Raw genomic sequence first — 25,496 nt, 5'->3', positions numbered from 1 at the left:
AAAACTGATGTGTTTGCTTCAGAAACACTACTATAGTTTATATAAACAAACTGCTTTGTAGCAATGGCGGAAATAGAAAAAAGGCTATATGGCACAGGTTGAATAGTGGATAACAGATAACACCATTATGTTCTACAGAGTAGAGTCCTGCGTGGGTCCAGTTTTTGGAACCTGTACCTGACCCGTACCTGCAATCCGCAACCCGGACCCGCAACCTGCATTCTTACCCACTTGGACCCGCTACCCAACCCGCAAGTACCTTATCCGCAACCCGATCCGCGACCCGCTGACCATCAAGAATCAGGAAGTGCTGTCATTGTAAACCGGAAGGGACATCATTGGAAGTAGGCGTGGTCAGAAAAAAGGAGTAGAAATCTCTATTGAGAAGACCCGTAGCTCGACCCACGACCTGCAAACCCGCAGAACTGCCGCAGGGTACCGCAGGTTTTTGCAGGTAACCTGTGGGTACCCGACCCACTGCAGGACTCTACTACAGAGCTTATCTGTTATCTGCTGTGTATCCTGAGCCTTTTCTCCTTTGAATGGCTGCCCCCATTGCTACACAGCAGCTTATTTATATAAACAATAGTAGTGTTTCTGAAGCAAACACATCAGTTTTACCAGTGCAGGGCAACACTGTATTATATTTGTATTACTTTAAAACACGTTCATTGTTTGATACTGTTCCTTTAATCATAGATATAATTCTAATTTTTAAAAATGATTTCCTTTTTCCCTATAAAAATACTAAATAAACTAAATAAAACAGTACCTTGTACTTGATCTCAACTACAATATAATTGATCCATTTTGGTTTCAAAACAATTCTACTGGGGCTATTTGATGTTTAAACGATTTTATTAGATTTAAAGGAGAAACAAACCCTTAATAAAAAAAACCCTACCCCCCCACCTTACATAGAACCCCCCTCCTCCCCCCAGCCTAGTTGCTACCCCAGGCAAATGCCCCTAAGTCTTTACTTACCCCTCTGTGGAGATTCTGTCCAGCGGAGTTCACGGGCGCGATCTTCAGCCGCTTTGGTAATCTTTGGAATGAGACCGGCGCTTCGGCAATTTTCGTGAGTTTCGGTGCATGCTCAGTTGTGGCGAAACAGAAAATATCTCCAACTGCGCATGTGCCGCTTCGCTGGTCTCATTCCGAAGATTACCGAAGAGAAGAATATGGCTGCCGTGAACAGAATCTGCACGGAGGGGTAAGTAAAGAGTTAGGGGCATTTGCCGGGGAGGGGCAGCTAGGCTGAGAGGAAGGAGGGAGGGGGGGGATATGTAGGTAGGGTTTTTTTTATTAAGGTTTTGTTTCTCCTTTAAGGTGTGCAGGTGCAAATTACGGAAAGATGCCTTACCTGGAAAACCCCAGGTCCCGAGTATTCTGGATATCAGGTCCCATACCTGTAGTTGCTCCCACCACCTTTAATATAAAGTATAGGACCCCTGCACAGGGCCGCATGCACCATCGGCTACATTAGGCTCCCAAAATAAGCCTTGGTTTCCCTCAGTTGTCATCAGCATGGGCTTATTTATTAAAGGACACCAGTTAAAATTTGGAGTATTTTTGACAACAACGAAAGTCTGCCATGCCATCAGCAATTTACGTGAAAAATAACATTTGCATTGGTTGAACATTCACATATTTTCACCAAGTGAGGTTTCTCCAGGGAAAAACATTAAAACAGAAGGCAAGGTATGGGACCTGTTTTCCAGAATGATTGAGACCTGTGGGTTTAAGGAATTGTTCCATAATTTTGGATATCTACTAGAAAATCATGTAAACATTAAATAAACCCAATAGGCTGGTTTTGCCTCCAATGACTTTAAAGGACCTCAACCAAAAAAAAAAAATGTATGCCTTATAAAAGAAAACACAATTATAAGAAGCTTTCCTATATGAATTTATTAAAAGTTGTTAGTGCTTTAAGTTATTCGTATTTTACCTTTGTTTGGGGAATCATGGAGACCCAACATGGGTTAAGATGCTGCAGATGTGTGGGTCGCACATGTAAATACATCTCGGTGTGTGCGTATATTGCTTTATATTTAGAGTTGTTAATCCCCTAACAAGCTCTCGTTAGGCACAGGCCTCTCTCAGTCTCTTGTTCAACATCCGTTTAATCTCTGTATCAAAGATTCTGTTTTTGTTTGATTGTCTGACTCACTTCCCAGGAACCCTCGTTTTTAGGGACTTGCTAATTACTTCATTCCAGGTATTGAACTATTTTTCTGTTTGATTACTAGTGCCCCTTTGGGATAATTAGAAATATTCTGTTATTGTAACCATTTCCTGGAGTAGGCTTGAAATTCTGCAACCTCCGCTTCTTACCTACAGACTAGAGTCCTGTGCGGGTCCATTTTTTGGGACCCGTACCCGACCCGTACCCGCAACCTGCAATCCGTAACCCAGACCCGCAACCCGCATTCTTACCCGCTTGGAACCCTACCCGCAAGTACCTTATCCGCAACTCGGACCCACGACCCACGGACCATCAGGAATGAGGAAGTGCTGTCATTGTAAACCGGAAGTAACATCATCGGAAGTAGACGTGATCAGAAAAAAAGGATTAAAACAGGAAGTGCTGTCATTGTAAACCGGAATTGAGTCATTGAAAGTAGCTGTGACCAGAAAAAAGGAGTAAATATCGCTACTGAGAAGACCCGCGGCCCGGCCCGCAAACCCGCAGAACTGCCGACCCACATCTTTACCCGCACCCGGAACTTCTCCTCTTAACCCACAAGGTACTGCAGGTTTTTGCAGGTACCCGACCCGCTGCAGGACTCTACTACAGACATCAACAAACTTCTCTCTTTCTTTCATGCCACTCTATAACTAATAGGGATACACAGCATCCACTATTTTGGATTCCGCCGAATCCCCGAATCCTTCACGAAAGATTTGGCCGAATACGGAACCGAATCCGAACCCTAATTTGCATATGCAAATTAGGGTCGGGAAACAATTTTTACTTCCTTGTTTTCTGACAAAAAGTCACGCAATTTCCCTCCCCGCCACTAATTTGCATATGCAAATTCGGATTCGGTTCGGCTGGGGAGAAGGATTCGCCCGAATCCTGCTGAAAAAGGCTGAATCCTGAAACTAATCTTGGATTCGGTGCATTCCTAATAACTAAGGAATCTCTGCTTTCCTGGGTTGGACGAAAAACATGAAAAATACATTTTTAAATTCAAATTCTGTAAATACACCATCCGTTGATAAAAGTAAAAGAGGTAAAACGTTTTATTCGAATTTTTAACAGATCGATAAATTTCAGATTTTTTGCTTTGAATTTTTATAAATGTCTTCTAGGATTTCAGTTCTGAAACGTTTCATTTGAATTTTTAACGGATTGATAAAATTCAGATTTTTTTTGCTTTGAATTTTTATAAATGTTTTCTAGGATTTCAAATTCTGAATCAAATCCTGAATCAAGTCCTGGGTGTGGTGCATTCCTAGGTAGAATTTAGACTACATTGCAGATTGTGAATTGGAAATTAGGGCTCTGCACATTGGTTTTTTTTAATTTTCCGTCTCAGTTTTCTACTGTATTGTACTCTTTCCTGCTCTGATTTCCTTACTTCGCTTATAGAAGCTGCTTGGGCAGCTGAGTTGACCTCTCATTATTACTTGGGAGGTTTCTAATAAAGTATAAGAGGGAACATCAATTACACTTAGGACCGTAGAACATCAGCAGTATGACCTTGATCCCTGGATTTCGGATCATTCATCAACCTAAGAGCTCCGCAGAGTAGTATCCTCTATCTTTACCAGAATCTGCCTTTGTACAGCAACCCAATGGCAACTGAGTCTTTTTATATTAATATACCTTTATTTTTTGCACAGTTTTACAGTCAGGCATTGTGTATCTGTGTGGGGAGATAAGTCCGAAGCTTGCGCTCACCAGCAACACAAATTATTCAGTGTAAACACTGGCATGGCCGTGAAAATGGCAGGTCTTTTTCAGTTCAGAGCAATATTTACACTACACACCTTTAACTGAAAGACAGATGCTGTGTGTGACAGCCGGAGTGGGGGTGTGTGTTTGTGTGTGTGGGGGGTAGGACAGGTGGTGCGAGAATGACTTCAGGAAAGGAAAGCTGCGAATGCAGATAGAGACGCGCATGTTTATCCTTACTATACACACGGCTCCAGCGTGCACGCTTCCTCGCATTCAAAATCTTACAATCAGCCGTTTATGTACGACACATTTATTTGTATTTTATATATCAAAGGGGTTGTTTACCTTTAAATTAACTTTTAGTAGGACATAGAGAGTGATATTCTGAGACAATTTGCAATTGGTTTTCATTTTTTATTATTTGTGGTTTTTGAGTTATTTAGATTTTTATGCAGCAGCTCTCCAAATTCCCCTAGCAACCATGTACTGATTTGAATAAGAGACTGGAATGTGAACAGGAGAGGCCTGAATAGAAAGATGAGTAATACGAAGTAGCAATAACAATACATGTGTAACCTTGCAGAGCATTTGTTGTATAGTTGGGGTTAGGGAAAGAGTCAGTAGAAGAAGGAAAAAGATTCAAAAACTATAAATACCAAAAATGAAGGCCAATCGCATAGTTGCCTAGAATAAGCCATTCTATAACATACTAAACGTTAACTTAAAAAGGAGCAGTTCAGTGTAAAAATAAAAACTGGGTAAATAGATAGTCTGTGCAAAATAAAAAATGTTTCTAATATAGTTAGTTAGCCAAAAATGTAATGTATAAAGGCTGGAGTGACTGGAGTACTGAAGAATTCCTTTAACCACTCCTTTACGTTATAGAATGTGTTAAAATATATTTAAGTTTAAATGACCCCCCTACTGTAAATAATAAGAATATTATAAGGTGTTCTGTGATCATATAAAGGCACAAGGCTGCAGGCTGAGTTATACAGGGAACTCTGAGTATCACTCATGTATTAAAAGGGATAATGTACCCCCCTACTGTAAATTATAAGGATATTAGAAGTCACTTAGGGTTTCTGTGACCATATAAAGGCACAAGGCTGCAGGGTGAGTTATACAGGGAACTCTGAGTATCACTCATGTATAATAAGGGATAATGTACCCCCTACTGTAAATGATAAGGATATTAGAAGTCACTGAGGGGTTCTGTGACCATATAAAGACACAAGGCTGCAGGCTGAGTTATACAGGGAAATGGAGCATCACTCATGTATTATAAGGGATAATGTACCCCCTACTGTAAATGATAAGGATATTAGAAGTCACTGAGGGGTTTTGTGACCATATAAAGTCATGAACTCATTGCACTGACTAAGTGTAAATTTCCTGCTTTTTTAGTGTAGATATTTTTTTTTAGCTCCTTGGACATTTCCCTGAGGTTCCCTGCTCTTTTCATTAACCCCTCGAGAACTCCCTGCTCCCTCCTCGCACATCCCAAGTAGTTGCCTAGTAGCTGCACGCATCTGTCATTCACGGGTCTCGCTGGAGCCCAGTCAGCCTAGGAAGATATGCTGCTCCCGTCTCTCTCTCTTCTCTATTTTATGAATCTATTTTTGTGACCGAGAAATGCGAAGGAACATTGATTTGAGTTTTATAAGGCAGTTGTAGATGCTTGGATGTGTAAAGATTTTCTGTTAGTGTCAGAATAAAAATGAAGCCTTAGAAAAAGAAAAAAAAAAAGGACTTGTACAAGTACAAAACACTCAGTTTTTTGCACTTTGCACCTTGCCCTACAGATCACACATTGGGGTGCAACTGTTTGTGCACCTACAGTAAAGTGGAAGGAAATGCAGGGGGGCTGAATCCAGAGAAAGTAGTAAGTGTGTATGCCATGAGGGTGTCCCCTGAAATGCTGTTGCTTTTTGAGAGATGTATACTAGGGTGCACTGGTGCTGTTAACCCTTGTAGGTAGCTCCTGCCTTTGGCACCCCAAAGTATAGTCTGCATTGTCCTTGCTGCCAGTGCTATGTGCATGTAATGAAAAATCCAGAAGCACACCAATAAATTGCTTAGTGAAATCGATATTTTATTAAGCTCATGTGTATCCGCAAAAAGGGCAATGTTTTTGGCCCCTCCGGGCCCTTTTATCAATGTGCAAGTGCTATGTGCATGGGCCCTAAGGGACTCTAGCACTATCCAGGGCAGTGGTAAATACTTTGTGGGTTATATATTAACCGGTGCAAACTTTGCTCCAGGATTCAGGGTATAACTACAGAGGAAGCACAGCACGGGAGCCCAGGAAGTACAGGGGGGCCCATGAGGCCCTAATGTGCAGGCTGAGATTTGAGGTAAATATTTATTAGTTGATCCATTTATTTTGAGCGCTCAGCCTGAAGGACAGTTAGGGTTAATGCTTAGATTTGGGGTGCATGCTTATTTGTAGTCCCACATATACTTGGAAGCTCAGGCCAAAGGTCCGTTCGGGTGAGATGTAGATGAGGTACATGTGCCCGGAACAATTGCTGAGCCGCTAAAGAATTGCCTTGAACCCAAAAGTCATGAACAAATAACGAGAACATACCGGATTTATTCTTTCAACCCAACATACTGATAAAATCTTATTATGGTTTCATAAACAAAACCCCCTCCATCTGTGCCAAGAAACCTCTTTATTTTTCTATTGCTCACAATAACATGAATTCTGGATGCTTTTCAGCTCTGTTCGGGCCTGACAATTATTAAGGAACAATCAGAATCCATTATGTTAACCTTTTTCAGGCTACGCCCACATCTATTAACGATGATTACACATTCAAATGTGAGCCGTGCTCTCTTTTTTTTATTATTTCTGTGTTCTCAAATTCCAGCAGCTCAGGCTTCTCTGGCTTCTATAGACAAATTAAATCACCCCTATTGTTTCAAGGTTTATGGGAGCGCTCGCACACGGAGAAATAGGATGGGGTTTGGATGTGTAGTCGTTGGCAGCTCGGGATCCCATATTGAATAACGTCTAACCCAAAAGTGTAATATCAACCGTACTGGCACTTTGGTGTCTACGGAGCAAGTTCTTGATCTAGTTTATGATTTTTTTAAATTCCAAACTGGAGTGCAGCAAAATACAATGATAAGGGAAACTGAATCCCACTATTCTTCCTCTTTAAAGGAACAGTAACACCAAAAAATGAAAGTGTTTTAAAGGAATGACAATATCATGTACTGGTGCCCTGCACTGGTACAACTGGTGTGTTTGCTTCAGAAACACAACAATAGTTTATATAAACAAGCTGCTGTGTAGCCATGGGGGCAGCCATTCAAGCACAGGATACACAGTAGATTACAGATAAGTTCAGAAGAATCCCATTGTATACTACAGAGCTTACAGTAGGGTGTCAGACTCCCAGATGAGATTCTACTTGACATGGGGAACAAAACATTTCTATCATATACTCCTTCTTTAAATCCTCCTTCCCCAACTGCATTACTAAAAGTAAAACCAATAGGTCCCCCATACCTGGTCAGCAATGCACATCTGCGCAATGGAGATGGTAGCTATGTTGTCTATGTAATTTCAAGAATCAGGCTCCTCTCCCTGGCATTGTTAGCTGGGGACTCTAACACCTGATATGATGCAGCTGTACATTTCAACTGCCAACTTCACTGTGCTGCTTTGCATTTGTAGACTAACTTTATGGGCCCATGGAGTTTTATTGAGTGGCAGTGATGCTGTTGGTGGAGAGGGTAGGGGAACCTGTGCAGATAAGGTGCCTAATACAAAAATGGAGGGTGTGGGTTTAGTTTCCCTTTAAATAATGAATAACACACAAAATAAATAGCCATTTTTAATTGGCTTAAAGGGAATGCAAACCCAGCTGTAATGCCGAAAACCATAATTATAGATGCAAGAAAATTCACCAATGAGAATTCTACTGATCAAAAACTTCATTATAAATGCAAAAAAAGTGACCAATGAGAATGCTGATTCCCAGTATCAGGCATCTTGCTGTTATCTTACGTATATTTCTTATTTCTTCATTATATGACAAATATAATGTATGGTACTGCACTCTCTAATTCATTGTTTCGACTTACTCAACCTCAAAAATTAAGGTGGTGCAGGAGATAAAGAATATACGAAACTATAAGGTTATCAAAAAAAGTATCTCCAAATTTGCACTCGGTATTTAGTCTATAATAATTTATTAATTAATTAATTTGTTCTCAAGGCTCCTGCTTCAGAATTCAAACCTCATACAGATTTACAAATTGATAATCTTTAATTCACACATACAAAAACACCTTTGGCAGTAAAATTTTAAATTTGATCAGTAATCACAAAATATTAATCAAATATCATCAATTAGAATTCATGGATAGTAAATCAGTAGTATAAGCATGTTATTGACTTGATTGAGATAATTAATGAGTATCCCAAAAAAAACAAAAAACGAAAAAAAGTCCAGCAAAGAGTTCAAATATCCTGTTAAAAGAATTTTCAAGGAGAATGTTGAGTTATTAGTATCATTACTTTTCCAGTATGTGGCTACAAAGTGTCAAGTACCTCCCCTGACTGCAAAAGATTTTTTTGAAACCAAGTCCACTTGCAACAAAGTATAGCGACTTGCAACAAAGTGTAGCAGTTACTGCTGTTTGTTGAAACAGTGTCCGATATTATTTCTTTAAAGTTCCCAATGAAACGAAAGGTGCAATGCCTGTAACCCTTTCGGGTAACCAGACACAAATGCTATTGCGGGTATACGTTACCACGTTTTATTGCAGTGAAGATCAGTCGGTAAATGGCACCACCAGCCGCGCCGTTTAAATGCTGCTATAGGCCACCTCAGGACAAAAACAACACGCGCCGCATCTCACTTCCAATCCGTCCCGCAGGGACTTTTTTTCGTTTTTTGTTTTTTTTGGGATACTCATTAATTATCTCAATCAAGTCAATAACATGCTTATACTACTGATTTACTATCCATGAATTCTAATTGATGATATTTGATTAATACTTTGTGATTACTGATCAAATTTTGAATTTTACTGCCAAAGGTGTTTTTGTATGTGTGAATTAAAGATTATCAATTTGTAAATCTGTATGAGGTTTGAATTCTGAAGCAGGAGCCTTGAGAACAAATTAATTAATTAATAAATTATTATAGACTAAATACCGAGTGCAAATTTGGAGATACTTTTTTTGATAACCTTATAGTTTCTTCATTATATGACACTGGAATCAAACATGGGGATAAAGGACAGACTTGTTCAGTGCTGGGAAACTCTGCTTTAAACTTCCAACTCCAGTTGCAGGAACAAAGAACATGGAGCCAGATTGATACAGATCAGCTGGGATTCTCATTGGAAGATTTTTTGCATTTTAACGCAGTCGCTGGTTGTGGATATTTAGGGCCAGGGCACACGCTGCTAATTCGTCGCCCAGTGACAAATCTCTTTTTCTTTGGGCGACTAATCTCCCCGAACTGCCATCCTGCCAGCTAGAATGTTAATCCCCGACAGTCTGATCGTTTTGGCTTTCCGAAGTCGCCCGAAGTTTCCTTGCGAGGCAGCTTCGGGCGAATTCGAAAAAATCTGAGTGCCATGCCGCTGGAGATTTACATTCAAGCCAGTGGGAAGGCAGTTCGGGGAGATTAGTCGCCCGGAGAAGAAGCAATCTCCTGAAATAGTAGTGTGTGCCCTTACCCTTAGGGAACAATTTTTGAAAAGTTTAATTCTGCAATATTGCTTTAAGAATACATCCCTGATGTTGCTGGACTACAGCTCACAGCATACCTCAAACTTAATTATATGTTACATTATTCCAGGATTTGTAGTCCAGTAACAACTGAGTAAAGTGTGGTTGAGTGGTGCAGTGTAGCAGGGTTTACTGCCTGTATCCCTGGTTCAGAGCTATGGAACATTGGCAACCATGGATAAACTCTTTAATATACAGAAGCCTAAATAGCTTTGTTATGGATATTTACCAACTGCTGTTCCAAAGTCCACGGTGTGCTATCTGCAAATATGTCGAGCAATGGAGCAGCCCCAGGAAACAGTAGAGAACACAATGAGCGGCCAAGCATGACCAACAAAATCCTCGTTATCCCTACATTTAGCGGAAACGAATATGTTCTCTTCCCTGCAGGGGGGAAACCGATAATGTCTCAAATGATCCAACACCGCCCCCCAATTGATCTTGTACAGTGAATTTAGAATTTCACACAATTCTGGATTTGTGATCAATTATATGCGAATGTTTGATTCTTTGTGTATCTCATATATTGTCTAGTAATATTATGCTGCCTAGGCAGTTATACTAGTGTGTGCGTGGGCTCTGTGGCACAAGGTCCCATCTATAAAAGCTTCCTTCCATGTATTTACCATAAATAGTTATAGATGAGGCTATGCCTTGATTCACAAAGAACATTCCTTCTCTCTTATCCAGTTATCCATTCTTCATAGATATGGTCTGCCATAGTGTTAGCACAACAACAGGACCCCCAGTGGCTCATTTGTGGCTTTTCAGAATGACTGTATTTATGTTTTATGATTGGAGGAATGCGGAAGACGGATCACTCAGTCACCTAGGTATCAAAATTGGATTCTTATGGGACAGGTACTTACTAACTCTGTGTATAGTGCCATTATGTATTGCCATTGGGACAGCCATCTAAATATCATATTTCATGTATAGATAAAAGATATTTGTATCTACTCCCCATATACCTTCTATTTAATGATTTAAAGGACCAGGAAACCCAAATTCACTGGGAGTGCCAATTAGGGTTGTCAACTTTTCTTCGGGCATGTACCAGCCAATGATGTAAGAGGTGGTCTGAGAAGGGCTGGGAGGTTGCAGAGGCAGGGCCAGGATGTCATGTGGCTGTAGATCAGGGGTGTAACTACAGAGGAACATACCCTGCGGCTGCAGGGGTGCCCAGGAGGTATAAGGGGCCCCATGAGACCCTAATTTATATATCATTTCAATAAATATTGGTAAGACAGGTCAACCTCTATACATTTTTGGGGCCTGAAAAATTATTTGCTTTGGGGCTCGTTCATATCTAGTTACACCACTGCCGTAGATAGATGGAGTCAGTTCTTACTTCAATAAGTAGGTGGAGTTTGGGGGCATACATGGGAGGGAAGGGAGGGTATTGGGGTGGCTTGTAGGCGGGATTACAAATTTACCAATATTGCCAGTAAATGTGCTATACTGGCCCCAGCCTTGGATGGTATTTTACCTGTCAACTTTTACATTGAGCCAATTAGGGAGGAGTTGCCCATGAATGGGAGTGTTCTGGTTGTAATGGAGCTTGATTGAGGCATACTGTCTACCAAAATAAACTGTATTTATAGGGTTGCCAACTGTCTGGTTTTCACCCAGATAGCCTGATTTTTGTAAGGGCTATCCTGGTGAAAATTGCCTGCCAATTTAGGAAATCCGCACAGGGCATGCCAATCGATGATTGCCACGTCATAACCCTGCCCCCTGACGCAATAGATAAGGTTGCCACCTGGCCGGTAAATATGATGGTTGATCCCAATGTTATTAATAGGTAAAAATTATAAATATATAGGAAGGCCGGTGGCCACCCTAGCAATAGACCCGCCTGAAACTTAACCTGTCCTGCCCCTGACATCACGCACCTCGCTCCCAACATCATCAGTCCCGCCCCCTGCCCAGAGTTCCCCACCTAAAAAGGTGGCAACCCTATGTCCTTAGTTCCTTTCTTTACTGCATTGCTGTTTACTGCTCAGTTCAGATGCAAGCCACATAATTATGAATTAGTCACATAGCATGAAGATTTTATATGTGATGAGAGTGAAAACCTCTATATCCATAATCCCACTGCCTCAGGAAGAACATACTCCTGTCCGTCTGTTTGTACTTCCCCTCTACCTAAAACTGGATGCTTCAGGAGCCCCACAAAAAACTGGGTGCTTCTGAAACCTTACAAATGTCTGGGGTGCTCCCCCCCAAATCCAGCTCTGATTGTCAACAGTTAATGTGAATATAGTCCCTATTAAACCATAGTATAATACTGAAATAAAGCCCTAGCCGCCCCGCTCTCCGTTTGTGCTGACATTATCAAGTGCACTGCAGCGTCACCGCTTTTATTTTTTGGAACTAATGACCCAGCACAAAGAAGAGAGAACCCACTGGGCAGAAATTATGGGGTCCATAAAAAATGTGTTAAAGGCAAGCGGATAAGTAAAAAACAAAAGATAAGGAGAATAGTAAGAGAGTGCCACACACTGCTTATTAAAGCCGGTCGGAATTTATTGTCCTGTGCACAATAAGGCACGGGGTTAGCTACTTGCCCTTTCCCATCCTTCACCCCTTAGTTACAGATGTTGTGCGGAGGAAGCCTCCATAGATTCCTAGATTTCATTAGCAATCTGGATTGGCTGCTGATTGGCTCCCTGTATTATTCTGGGTATTATTCTGTGTTGTATGGATTCCTTGGCAGCAGATTTTAGCCATGAAACTCTAGACTGGGCACTGTGTGCGTGGGATTTAATACTGTAAGTATTGATGCATTTGCTGAACACAATTAGCATTTGCACAGGATTTAATAACTGGAGAGGCACCTGCAATAAAGATTGTGCCTCTACCATTGCACCTTTTTTGGCTTGCAGCAGTGTCCCTTATCCGAGTCCAATTAAAAGAGATAATTCTAATTTTTTTTTCTAAAATGATTTCCTTTTTCTCTGTAGTAATAACATTATGGTAATTAAGCTGCATGAATGCAAATTGGTGTCAAAACAATCCTATTTTAGGTTTAAATTTTCTTTAGCAGACTTAAGGTATGGAGATCCAAATAATGGAAAGATCCCTTATCTGCAAACCTCCAGGTCCTAAGAATTCTGGATAATAGATCATATAGAGGGACTGTGTTCTTACTCATTGTTGTGTTTCTGTTGAGGCCATAGGTGACTATGCCTAGAACCTGCACTGGAGTGTTGGCCTGGAAGTTCTGGAGCGTATTATTTGTACCTGGATAGAGAACTGGCTAAAAGATAGACTACAAAGAGTGGTGGTAAATGGAACATTTTCTAATTGGACCAGTCTTGTTAGTGGAGTACCGCAGGGCTCTGTACTAGGTCCCTTGCTTTTCAACTTGTTTATTAATGACCTGGAGGTGGGCATTGAAAGTACTGTTTCTATTTTTGCAGATGATACTAAATTGTGCAGAACTATAGGTTCCATGCAGGATGCTGCCACTTTGCACAGTGATTTGTCTAAGTTGGGAAACTGGGCAGCAAACTGGAAAATGAGGTTCAACGTTGATAAATGCAGGTTATACACTTTGGTAAAAATAATATAAATGCAAGTTATACACTAAATGGCAGTGTGTTGGGAGTTTCCTTAATGAGAAGGATCTTGGGGTTTTTGTAGATAACAAGTTGTCTAATTCTGGGCAGTGTCATTCTGTGGCTACTAAAGCAAATAAAGTTCTGTCTTGCATAAAAAAGGGCATTGACTCAAGGGATGAAAACATAATTCTGCCTCTTTATAGGTCCCTGGTGAGGCCTCATCTGGAGTATGCAGTGCAGTTTTGGACTCCAGTCCTTAAGAGGGAGATAAATGAGCTGGAGAGAGTGCAGAGACGTGCAACTAAATTGGTTAGAGGGATGGAAGACTTAAATTATGAGGGGAGACTGTCAAGGTTGGGGTTGCGAGGGGACATGATTACACTTTACAAGTACATTAGAGGACATTATAGACAAATAGCAGGGGACCTTTTTACCCATAAAGTGGATCACCGTACCAGAGGCCTCCCCTTCAGACTAGAAAAAATAACTTTAATTTGAAGCAATGTAGGGGGTTCTTCACAGTCAGGACAGTGAGGTTGTGGAATGCACTGCCGGTGATGTTGTTATGGCTGATTCTGTTAATGACTATAAAGGCCCCCATACATTGGCCGATAAAAGCTGCCAACAGACCAAGTCGGCAGCTTATCGTCCCGCGTGTAGAGCCCGCAACGGGCTTTCCAGATATGCCGATATGTGGCTGAAAGTCGGCCAGATGCCGATCGGGCAGGTTAGAAAATCCCGTCGGATAGGGGGCGCATCTTTTCGTTGATGCGGTCCCGCAATCCGACCACCCGTTTGACCGCCGTTCTGATCCGATCGCTGGGCCCTGGAGCCCTAATGCCTTTCCGCCCGCAAGAATACGAATCACCGGCGGGATGGCATACAAATCGCTTTGGATTTCTGAAGTCGCCCAATGTTTCCTCTTGAAGCAACTTCGGAAATGTATGCCATCTCGCTGGCGATTCTTATTCTTGCCGACGGGAAGGCATTTGGGGAGATTAGTCGCTGGAAGAAGAGAAGATTTGACGTTGGACAACTAATCTCCCCTGGATCTTCACGTGTGCCACCACCCTAATGCAGACAGGCTGTTATCGGTTCACTATCTTTCTTTCACACACACAGAGACTAGCTTCCCAGTCTCTTCCCACTATTCCCAAGGCTGCAACATTCTGGGCACTGGGCGACTAATCTCCCCCGAATCTTCACATGTGCCACCACCCTTACTGTGATATAACACTAAGTATCGCTGTACTTACTGCCTAAATCAGGTTATAAGGAGCCCTTTACTTTGCACCCGCCAGCACCATAACACAAATAAGCTCGAAGTGAGAATTTAAGGGGTGCAATTTTTAACTCCTTAGTACGCGTGCACCTGCGTCTGGTCAGTTGCAAAATGCACAAAATGGACAAGATTCAGTCTTGCTTGTTGCACATTGCAACTTTCTGTTCCATCATAAATCCTCTTACTGTTTACATTCAGCAGGCACACATATAAAAAAAAGAGAGTAAATGACTGGTATTACGGTTTACTAAGCAGCACAGCGGCTGCAGGGTTATATTTCTCTATTAAGACGACCATAATCCTTGTTTAAATGTACCCATTGCAGAAGGTTGGTGTGTGTGCTTCAGATTGCTTTACACCAGCCCCCAATATTCCCATTACTATGGCATACTGTATATAAGGAATCAGTAGTGCCACCGTATCACCACTGTACATTCTTAACCCTTTAATTACCAGTGACATATAGCCCAGTGCCAGCAACACAAATTTTGGTGAAAGCAGCATTATAATATTTAAGCAGGGAAACATATATAAAGGGAAAGTAATAATGATGATTTACTCTCTGCTCGCTCCAGGGGCTGGTTAGACATCTTGTTAGCACCATCCCCCAGCCATATTAATTGTGAGTGAATGGGGCAGGCATTTTATCTAATGGGAGGCTAAAAACAGAAACAGATTATGGTGGCGATGGTGGGGGGGAGAGGGGGGGATACAGCCTGCAGCCTGTTATTGTGTCACCTGGACTACATGAAATAATACAGATTTCCCTTGCATTAAAAAGCTTTGTAAATTGAACATGGAAATGATTTGGTCTCCCTGATGTTTTAAACCAGCGAATAGCAATTAACCAGGTGCTGCATGTACTGAGGGAAGTGCAATTCACTAGTGGTGGGGGTTAGGTGCACCCCAAATAGTTGTTTACTTTTTATCCTGGTCTGATGCTGCTGTTCTTTAAAAAGCACTGGCCAGGGGCACTTTACTGAGCACTACATCTTTAAGCTTTCTTTGCCGCTATCCAGGACCTGCACTTGCCCAGTATAATAGAATTTACCACCTAACTGGACCCACCAGCAAACTGCAATTTCCTTGTCCCCCCTCTGCAGAGCTATGGGCCCATGGGTGTCTCCATTCATTAAAGGCGTTTATGCTCCTTGCATCTCCGTATAGTTGCAGTAAGCACCATTTTGTCCATTCCACCTCTGCTGCTGACTTGCACGCCAGTGTCCCTATTGACTTTGTGCAGTGGAGAATAGAAGAAGCAGTGTAGTCACTTTAACCCTCCAAACATTTGCGCCCGCTGCCTGTTCAGGGAGACGTGCATGCTAGTGGGTTGCGCATGCAAGTGTAAAGGGCAGCAAGATCGTTGTATGCGCCAGGGCCCCTCTGAATTTTTTTTGCCAGGGTGGGGGTGGTGGCTTGTTAAGTTCATGACTATGGAGTTACTTCCCCCTGTAAAGGAGAAGGAAAGTCGTTTTCCACTTGGAGGTGCCAAATGTTAGGCACCCCCAAGTAGGGTTGCCACATTTTATGATATAAATACCGCCTTCTTATACTTTTCTGTTTTTCCCTATTAATGACACTGGCATCTAGAATTTTTTCAGGTTTTTACAGGTCAGGCCGGTAAAATACTGGCCAGATGGCAACCCTACCCCCAAGTGATTGTATTTACTTACTTGATACCCTAGGCCGTGCTCCTATCAGCAGAAAATTACACCGGTCCAGGGGGTTCTTCCAGCGAGCACCACGGAAAGATCCTCTTCCTTCTTTTTTCTTCTCGTGGCATCGCCTGTACAGTAGAGCGAAAAGATGACTTTTAACGAAAAAGCCATCTATTTCATTCTACTGCGCATGCGTCTGCCCCGGGAAATTTGAAGAAAGAAGAAGCCAGAAGAAGATCGCTTCATGGTATATCTGGAATAGCTGGAATATCCCCGGGTCGGTGCAGTTTTCTGCAGATAGGAGCGTCAGCCCGGGGTTTCAGGTGAGTAAATACCGAACATTTGGTACCACCAAGTGGAAAACCATTTTCCTTCTCCTTTAACATGGCATAATTCCAGGGTTTCCATAGTGAGTTGCCTCACTAGGTGCAACAGACTTGCGCCGAAAGATTTGCGTACAAACAATTCTTTTAATAAGAATTATGGGGAGAAAAAGCTGCAATGCGTACTGGGCCAGTAGCACACCAGGAAAAAACTCTAGGCCTCAGTCTGCTCCCTAACATGAACTTGTGCCACAAATAAAAGTAATGCAATGCGCATGCATGTGGCAGGGGGTGGTGTGAGATACAACAACACTTGGCAGATGTGCAAATAGGGTGGGAGCCCAAGGGGTGGCAGCCCTTGTGGACACCCCAGTACAACACTGATTATGGGTAAAAACAAATTTGGTTTAAGGTAGTGATGTAAAACCCGACCCATACCTAACGCGCCCCCGGTTCCTTTTATAGACGTGTGCTGCCCCGCTGATGATGTCACACAACGGGGCGGGGCAATACGGCGCACATTTATAAAGAAAGGAAGTTGGAACCCGGCAGACCGGAAGTGCAAGATGGTGGGTGGGGAGAGCAGGAACAAGAGCTGAACCCGGACCCGCCTGACACCCGCAACCGGAGGTGCGAGGTCTCCCAAACCCGCAAGTATCGGGCTGGCCCGCACATCACTAGTTTAAGGCATCTGGTCAGAATTCTTGTATTAGATGTAGGGTTGCCACCTTTTAAAATAAACTTTACCGGCAGGTGGAGGGGCGGTCTTAAAGGGGCGGGGCCGTGGCAATATAGGGGGCGAGGCGTGCCATTGGCCGGCCGGATCGTGATGACAAAGGGGGCAGAGCCAAACGCGCGAATTTGGCAAGAAGCCCAGGAAAAAAGGTACGTTTGGAGCAGGCTGGGGGCAGGCCACGGGCTTTTTTGAAGTGTATTACAAATTTACCGGCAGCTACATTGCTGGTAAATTTGTAATACCGGCCCCGGCCTTGGCTGGTGTTTTACCGACTAGGCCGGTAAAATACCGGCCGGGTGGCAACACTAATTAGATCCTGAGACAGGCAGTGAGCTGCTGCCCTAATTATCTCTGACCCAATATAAATTATAGAAGAAGAGCCGGCACCATTAAAAGGGCACTGCCCCCCTCCCCGCACAGAGGTAGTCTCTGTATTTGAGTGCATAGTAATTGCCAGGAGCTAATGTTTGCAAGGGGACGGGCAGACGTGAAACAAGGGACTAATTCCCTCCCCTATTATCTGATTGAGGCTTTGATGTTCAGGGAAGTTGAAATTAGCGGCTCGTGGATGTGGCTCCTTTCTACTTTCATGGTGACAACTTTCTTCCCCGGCACCTTCATCACAGGAACCTCTCCTTTCTGTACTTCTGCTGTCATTCCGCTATCTAATTACTTCGCTTTAGCCTGACACCGCTGTTCCTCATCTGCGGGTACGGCCTTTCCTCCAAATAATTCAGCAGCCAAAATGCATTGCCTTCATTTAGAATCTGAGCAGCCTGCCGGGGAAACGTGGCACTAATAATATCTTCCTAATAACGGTAATGTAGGTCTCCCGCAGAGCCGTCTATCCTGGCTGATATAAGCACTGAATTGTACACTTTATTATCCTGTATTTATATAGTCCTGACATATCCTGCAGCATTCCACAGAGATCATTGCACATCATTCATATCTGCCCCAGCAGAGCTTGCAATCTATGGTCCCTAGCTGGAATCAAACTAAGGACGCAATGGCAGAATGTCACGAGATAGAGAGGTCAATTTATCCGTAAATATTGTATTATACTGTATATCATGTTTTACAGCTCAGAGAAAATGACAGCAATGTGAAGAAACACTGTTGCTTTGTCAGGATTCGGTGAGGGCTGCGTGTAAGTATCAAGCTTTATAGGAACTGAGGTTTTCGCTCACAAAGATCTGTAGAAACAGCAGATAATCTAGCTTTTGATTGGCTGGAGATGTAAACCAGGGCAAAGGCTAATTCTAGGGGCAATGCTTAAAGGGGTGTTTCCCCTAAGTTACTTTTATTATGTTATAGGATGCATAATTCTAAGCAACTTTTCAACGGGTCTTCATTTTTTATTTATAGTTTTCAGTTATTTGCCTTTCTTCTGATCCTTTCCAATTTTCATATCGGGGTCACTGACCCCATCCAAAAATCAAATGCTCTAAAAAGCTACATATTTATTGTAACTGCTACTTTTGATTATTCATCTTTCTTTCCAGGCCCTCTCCTTTTCATATCCCGGTGCGTGGTTGCTAGGATATTTTGGACCCTAGCAACCAGATTGCTGCAATTGCAAACTGGAGAGCTGCTGAATAAAAAGCGAAATAACTCAAAAAAGCACAAACAATAAAATAATGAAAACCAATTGCAAATGGCCTCAGAATACCACTCTGTACAAGGTGAAAACCCCCTTTAAATCTGAATATTTAACCTTCAGCAGGGCTTCCACTGTCATCTAGAAGGGGAAATGTCAACCCAGCTAGCCTTTAGGCTGGACCCATAGCCACTGCTGTGGAGGGCAGCCCCACGGTTTGGGAAGCACTGGTTTAAATACTGCCACAAATACAATGTGTCTTCTGTTGTGCCCTTTAATTTCTAAGCAGAGCTGCAGAACAAAACAGCACAATTGTAATGATCCCTGCAGCCTGGGACATCTGTATGATCAGGGCAGGAAACCTGTTTTTGTTGGTAAATCATTTCCCTGATCTGCATTCTGGTTCAGCTGACAGGTAACTCCTCACTTGCACAAAACAGATAGTTAAGTGTGTGATCCAGGCAGCGCTGCATACAGCTTGGGAACAGTAACTGAGAGGGGAATGACAGCAAAGGACCCCAGTCCCCTTGTCAGCTCTCATTAAACAACTGGAAGAGTGTTTGCAACCTCCTGCCATCACTGTGTCAGCACCAGCTGGAAGGTTTTCTGTCTGTCTCATGTGGAAGCACCTTCACTCTCTCTCAGGGTACTCTGAGTATCACTCATGAATTATAAGGGATAATGTACCCCCTACTGTAAATGATAAGGATATTAGAAGTCACTGAGGGGTTCTGTGACCATATAAAGACACAAGGCTGCAGGCTGAGTTATACAGGGAACTCTGAGTATCACTCATGTATTATAAGGGATAATGTACCCCCTACTGTAAATTATAAGGATATTAGAAGTCACTGAGGGTTTGTTCTGTGACCATATAAAGGCAGCAGGCTGAGTTATACAGGGAACTGCCCTTGTTTTTTACAAATAGATAATGTCTAATATTTGTCAGTGGTGTTGTTTTGCCTTTATCTACTTCAGTACAACTACTTCAGTCATAAGGTCTCATTTGGTGGAACTGAGTCTTTTTTTCCCACCTCAACTACTATACAGTCTGCAAGGCAGCAAAAGCCAATGAAAGTAAAAATATTAAAAACCCCAATGTCAAAATCAGCCGTTCATTTACCTTTTACCAGCACTAGTCTGGTATTTTTAGTTTGATCAATGGGGCTTGAAAGAACGTTGCCAAGATTTCTGAAATGATACATTGAAGGATATTTGCTACATTAGTCACAGCGTTGCGCTGAACATGAGTACTGGATACACTTCCATTGCTGCGTCATACCAATATCTTATTTATGCCCCTAGTTATAGTTATAGAAATAAATAGCTCTAAATATAATCTACTATGTAAAATCGACTGGCACTGTGGGCTAAAGGTGCTCTTTGTTTATACAGGTATGGGATCTGTTATCCAGAACGCTAGGGACCTGGGTTTTCCAGATAACAGATTTTTCCATTATTTGGATCATCATACGTTGTCTGCTAGAAAATCATATAAATATTAAATAATCAAAATAAATCTGCACGCACTCCTGCAACCATGGCCATGGAGGTTAAAAATGTAACTTTATTCCATATTAGTTAAAAGGTATGCGTCCTAATGCGTTTCGTATCGACAGATACGTAATCATAGGCACTATTCATCATAGGCATAGTGCCTATGATTACGTATCTGTCGATACGAAACCCGTTAGGACGCATACCTTTTAACTAATATGGAATAAAGTTACATTTTTAACCTCCATGGCCATGGTTGCAGGAGTGCGTGCAGATTTATTTTGAAGATTGATATTGCCTAAGCTACGGGTTCGGGGCACGGCACCCGGACCATTCGGCTAACTCGGTGAGTGAAAAGCTCTTTGGCTGTTTTCTACTACCTAAAGTAATTGGAGTGACGGGCCTGGGGTTTGGACACCCAGGTCAGATATTTCTGCTTGGTAAGGATTGCCCAGTGGTTTATATCGATACATAATTTGAGCTATTATTAGGGATTTTACCCGCAAAGTTTAAAAGTGGTCTTGCTCTACGTATATAAAATAATTAGTCTAGAAGAGATTGTAGCCGGCATTTTCTTTTTGTTCATATGGATAAATATTAAATAAACCCAATAGGCTGGTTTTAGGGATTCCAGTAGGGATTAATTATATCTTAGTTGGGATCAAGTACAAGCTACTGTTTTATTATTACAGAGAAAAAGAAAATCATTTTTTAAGATTTTACATATTTGGACAAAATAGAGTCTATGGGGCAAATTTACTAACCTCTGAAAATACGTCAACGACGACTTCGCTCACAGAGCAACACTTCGCCAGGCATAGATTCGCCAGGACAACGCTAATTCACTAAAATCCGTAGTTGCGTCTAGGGAGCCGAAGGCTGGCGAAGTTGCGCTAGCGTTACTGCACCAAGCGAAGTGTATAGCTTATGTGCCATATATTAGGAAATGTAGGGGGAAGCCGGTTACCCCAAAAAAAATTACGCTCTTTTTCAGCCTATCACCCTGAAAAAGGAAAAGACGGCAGCGTTTTTTGGAACTTTAAACTATTTTTTTAGGAACTTCTATCTACTCTGTTGCACTTCGCCTGGTCTAAGGTTGCGAAAGCAAGTCTGGCGCAAGAGGTAACGTTCAGTAAAATCCGCATCTTAGTGAATTTGCGTAGTTACACCCTTTCGCCGGAACGCAAAGTCGGCAGGCGTTAGGGAGCGAAGTGCTGCTAGAGTCTATCTCCTTCGCTAGCGAAGTTACGCCAGTGACCGTTAGTAAATTGGCAAATTACCGAAATGATGAATTTTGGCGTTAGTCACTTCGCCCTTTAGTAAATTTCCTGTTATTCTGAGCTTTCTGGATAACGGTTTTCCGGATCTCATACCTGTATGCAAACTGTCAGTGTTTAAAATATAGGAGCTCAGAAATAATTTCTCGAAGCAAACCAAAAATTCATTTATCAGGATTTGGAAAATTTGAGACCAATTAAAAAAAGAAAGGAAGTTTAAAATAAAGCAGATACTCCCAGATGGCCTCGGATTGTGACCATGTGTTTCATGTACAAGACCAATTAGGATGGTGACAGATGATATGGAACCTTGCCATTGGCTGCTTTGCCCTAATTTCCTTTTAAAAGGGATAATGTCATGGTATAATCATAAAGAAGTGCCATGTGCTGTTTCATCACACATACAGATTTCCTATTTCATCTATTTATTTGAACAGTTGGGTTGTTTCGTTTACAAGCTACTGTTTTTTTATTACAGAGAAAAAGGAAATATTTTTTTAAAATGTGTATAAAGCTGAGTGAACTTTCCGTAATTGGGAGCTTTCTAGATAACGTGTTTCCGGATCCATACCTGTACCTTGTACTTGATCCCAACTAAGATATAATTAATCCTTATTGGAAGCAAAACCAGCCTATTGGGTTTATTTAATGTTTACATGATTTTCTAGTAGACTTAAAGGAATACTGTCATGGGAAAAAAAATTTTTCCAAAATGAATCAGTTAATATTGCTGCTCCAGCAGAATTCTGCACTGAAATCCATTTCTCAAATGAGTAAACAGATTTTTTTTATATTCAATTTTAAAATCTGACATGGGGCTAGACATTTTGTCAATTTCCTAGCTGCCCCTGGTCATGTGACTTGTGCCTGCACTTTAGGAGAGAAATGCTTTCTGGCAGGCTGCTGTTTTTCCTTCTGAATGTGTCTAAGTGGGACATGGGTTTTTACTATTGAGTGTTGTTCTTAGATCTACCAGGCAGCTGTTATCTTGTGTTAGGGAGCTGCAATCTGGTTACCTTCCCATTGTTCTTTTGTTTGGCTGCTGGGGGGAAAGGGGGGGGTCAGATATCACTCTAACTTGCAGTACAGCAGTAAAGAGTGATTGAAGTTTATCAGAGCACAAGTCACATGACTTGGGGCAGCTGGGAAATTGATAATATGTCTAGCCCCATGTCAGATTTCAAAATTGAATATAAAAAAATCTGTTTGCTCTTTTGAGAAGGATTTCAGTGCAGAATTCTGCTGGAGCAGCACTATTAACTGATTCATTTTGAAAAAAACATTTTTTCCCATTACAGTATCCCTTTAAGGTATGGAGATGCAAATTACGGAAAGATCCATTTTTGGGAAAACTCCAGGTCCCAAGCTTTCTGGATAACAGGTCCTATACCTTTATTTAGAATATAATTCAAGACAGGTGCAGTATTTGTTGCCAGAAAGTCAGATGAATAACAAGAGACACCTCGTGTACTAGTAGGAAGTGACATTAATAACATACAGTTGGTTGAAATATCTTAAACCTTTCCACAATGTATTTTACATAATAGGAAACACTTATTATTTGAGGGGAGGCATGCCCAGCCACATTATAAGGATCACTGGGGACACACAGCTCTTTTACTGCTGTACATGTTACACCCTGTGCTCCAGTGCATGGGCACGGGTTCTCGAGGGTGGGTGTGAGGATCCTGCACCCTAGGGGCTCCCAAGGAGGAAATCCGGACCTCCAGACAAAAGAGACATTTTCTTTGTCAACAGAGGTGTTGAGTTCCATGGGTGAAGCCTTTGTACTCTGCGGTCATACAGTCTGAGTTTTTGGTAAATATGTTCTGACACCCACTTTTGGAAAGAGTAGTCAACTATTCTGAATTATCCGTATTTGTAAATAATCATTCTTACTGTGGAATGGACCTCCGGGTGTTTACAAATTGTCCTACAAACCTTCTCAGAATGATTGGCAGCAGCTAGGGTTGCCGGTATTTTACCAGCCTGGCCGGTAAAAATGATGGTTGATCTCAATGTCATTAATAGGGAAAAAAGATAAATATACAGGAAGGCCGGTATTTTTTTCCAGCAAAGGTGGAACCCTATTGCCACCTGGCCAGTGTTTTACACTATTAGCATTAAATATGTTGCTTGGTGACAATGTTATTAATAGGGAAAAACCATAAAAATATAGGATGGACGGTACTTTTTTTTTACAGAAAAGGTGTGAACCGTAGCAGCAACCGTTGCCTCTCTGTGATCATTCCAGGTGTCTAGCACTTTTCTGGACAAAATTCCATTTATCTAATGTTTATCAATTGTTAGATACTGAATATCTCAATATTTGAAACTACAGATATATAACAAGGTATACTTTTATTGTACTTTTTTTCACTGTACAAATAACCAGACCATTGGGACTCATTTCCATTGTTCTCTTGTCCCGCTGTTTCCAACCATCCGAGATTACACAATTCAGCGAAGGAAAACAACTTCCCCTAGACCCCCGAGTCCCATAGCTTAGAGCAGTAATGGGGCTTCACACTAAGAACATTAAAAGATCATCGTTCACGATGTCCGCTTCTCATTTGCTCAGCCAGCGGTGTTAGAAGAGCAACTGCTACACAAATATCCAGGGGTGACGAATGCGAAAGCACTTGAATTATCCGGCTGCTCCTACGCATACAAATAACTGACAACTCAGTCAAACCATTGTTCTCGGGGAAATCGGCAACATGTCACAGTTTATCAGTGATCAAATGCAAAGGCATGAATATGTAGGAGTGTGCTGCTGTGGTGCAGCATGTTGGGCTAAATTGTCATTTATTGAGACAGAATTGTTTCTTCGCCCGAGGGGACTGTGCTACACATTTTGGTATTGGGGCTAGATTGGAGATAGATGGTTCTCTTTTATCATTGCTACTTTTGAACATGGGAAAGTTGTGCATGCGTGCAGGGATGGGGAGGGGGGAAGAGAAGGTCTAGTAATGATAGCAAGAAGTGTATATTGCTTGGTGGGATGGAATGCTGGCCAAAGCCTGTTCATAATTTGGAAGGGAGCTGGCCAAAAATGTTTTCTGGCGGTCCAACTTATTGAATGTATGCCCCGGCTTGAGAGAGAGAATTTAGACCATTTTGGTGGGGCTTCCTAAACTGGTTGTTGCTGGCTAGCAAGCCTACGGGGCTCCAGTTCTGGGTGGGCAAATGTTGCCTTTCTCCTTCTGCTTGGTCCCCTCTCTTCCTTGTTCCTCTAGTCTTCAGAACTTTATGGCACAGTCTCCAGAGGGGGCCAACAAGTCCTGGGAGGTATGCCACTATGTGGGGCGCTTATGGTCCCAACTGTTTTAGCAGTCAACCTTAGGACAGGAATGTGTTTGTAACTATGATTGGAATATCTGTAGGTCAAGAGAATGGATGGATATTATGCAGCTCCATGGGTTTCTTTCCATCCATAAAGAATGCCCAAACGGTTTCCTTCTAGTTCTGCCTTAAGTTCTACCATTTAATAAGAGTTGTATCAGCGCCACAGTTGGGCATTCCTATATCAGGAAAAAGTCAGGTGTTGTGCAATTCAAAATGTGCCTTGTGCCATTCTTTGCTCTTTGCTCGGGCACCCATGGGAGCCCTGTAAGTATCACTTTCCTTGGGGTGCCACTGCCTTGAGCCACCAATGGGCATGACATTTACAAGGCAACAGCGTATAACAATTGTGATAATGTGTGTTGAGGAGACTGATTCTACTGTGACTGTCTTTCACTATATATAACATAAATCATTTATATTCAGCATCTAACTTGCCTGTTGACTTTTCACTTATATTTTTTAGAAGTATTAAATTATGTAGACCAAGGACTTGTACTTTATCTTCTGTACATTACAAGGTTCGGAGCCTGTTGTTAATAATATA

The 25,496-nt window shown here is 42.0% G+C and overlaps 1 protein-coding gene and 1 long non-coding RNA gene across 4 annotated transcripts in view; both read left to right on the top strand.

The window, feature by feature from the left end:
- LOC108701655 (ras-related protein Rab-26-like) overlaps positions 1-25,496 on the top strand; it is a 157,765-nt gene that overhangs the window by 51,864 nt on the left and 80,405 nt on the right. The gene's annotated exons all lie outside the window — the stretch shown is intronic.
- LOC121397916 lies at positions 17,054-18,775 on the top strand. Of its 2 annotated transcripts, none has more exons than XR_005964037.1 (3): positions 17,054-17,124; positions 18,315-18,380; positions 18,736-18,775. It is a non-coding gene; the product is annotated as an uncharacterized LOC121397916 (long non-coding RNA). The 2 variants fall into 2 exon arrangements; XR_005964036.1 differs by lacking the exon at positions 17,054-17,124 and adding an exon at positions 17,311-17,379.

The sequence above is a fragment of the Xenopus laevis genome, chromosome 9_10L, assembly GCF_017654675.1.
Source record: "Xenopus laevis strain J_2021 chromosome 9_10L, Xenopus_laevis_v10.1, whole genome shotgun sequence".
In the NCBI taxonomy this organism is placed as follows: Eukaryota; Metazoa; Chordata; class Amphibia; order Anura; family Pipidae; genus Xenopus; species Xenopus laevis.
This window is presented reverse-complemented; position numbering and strand designations above follow the sequence as displayed.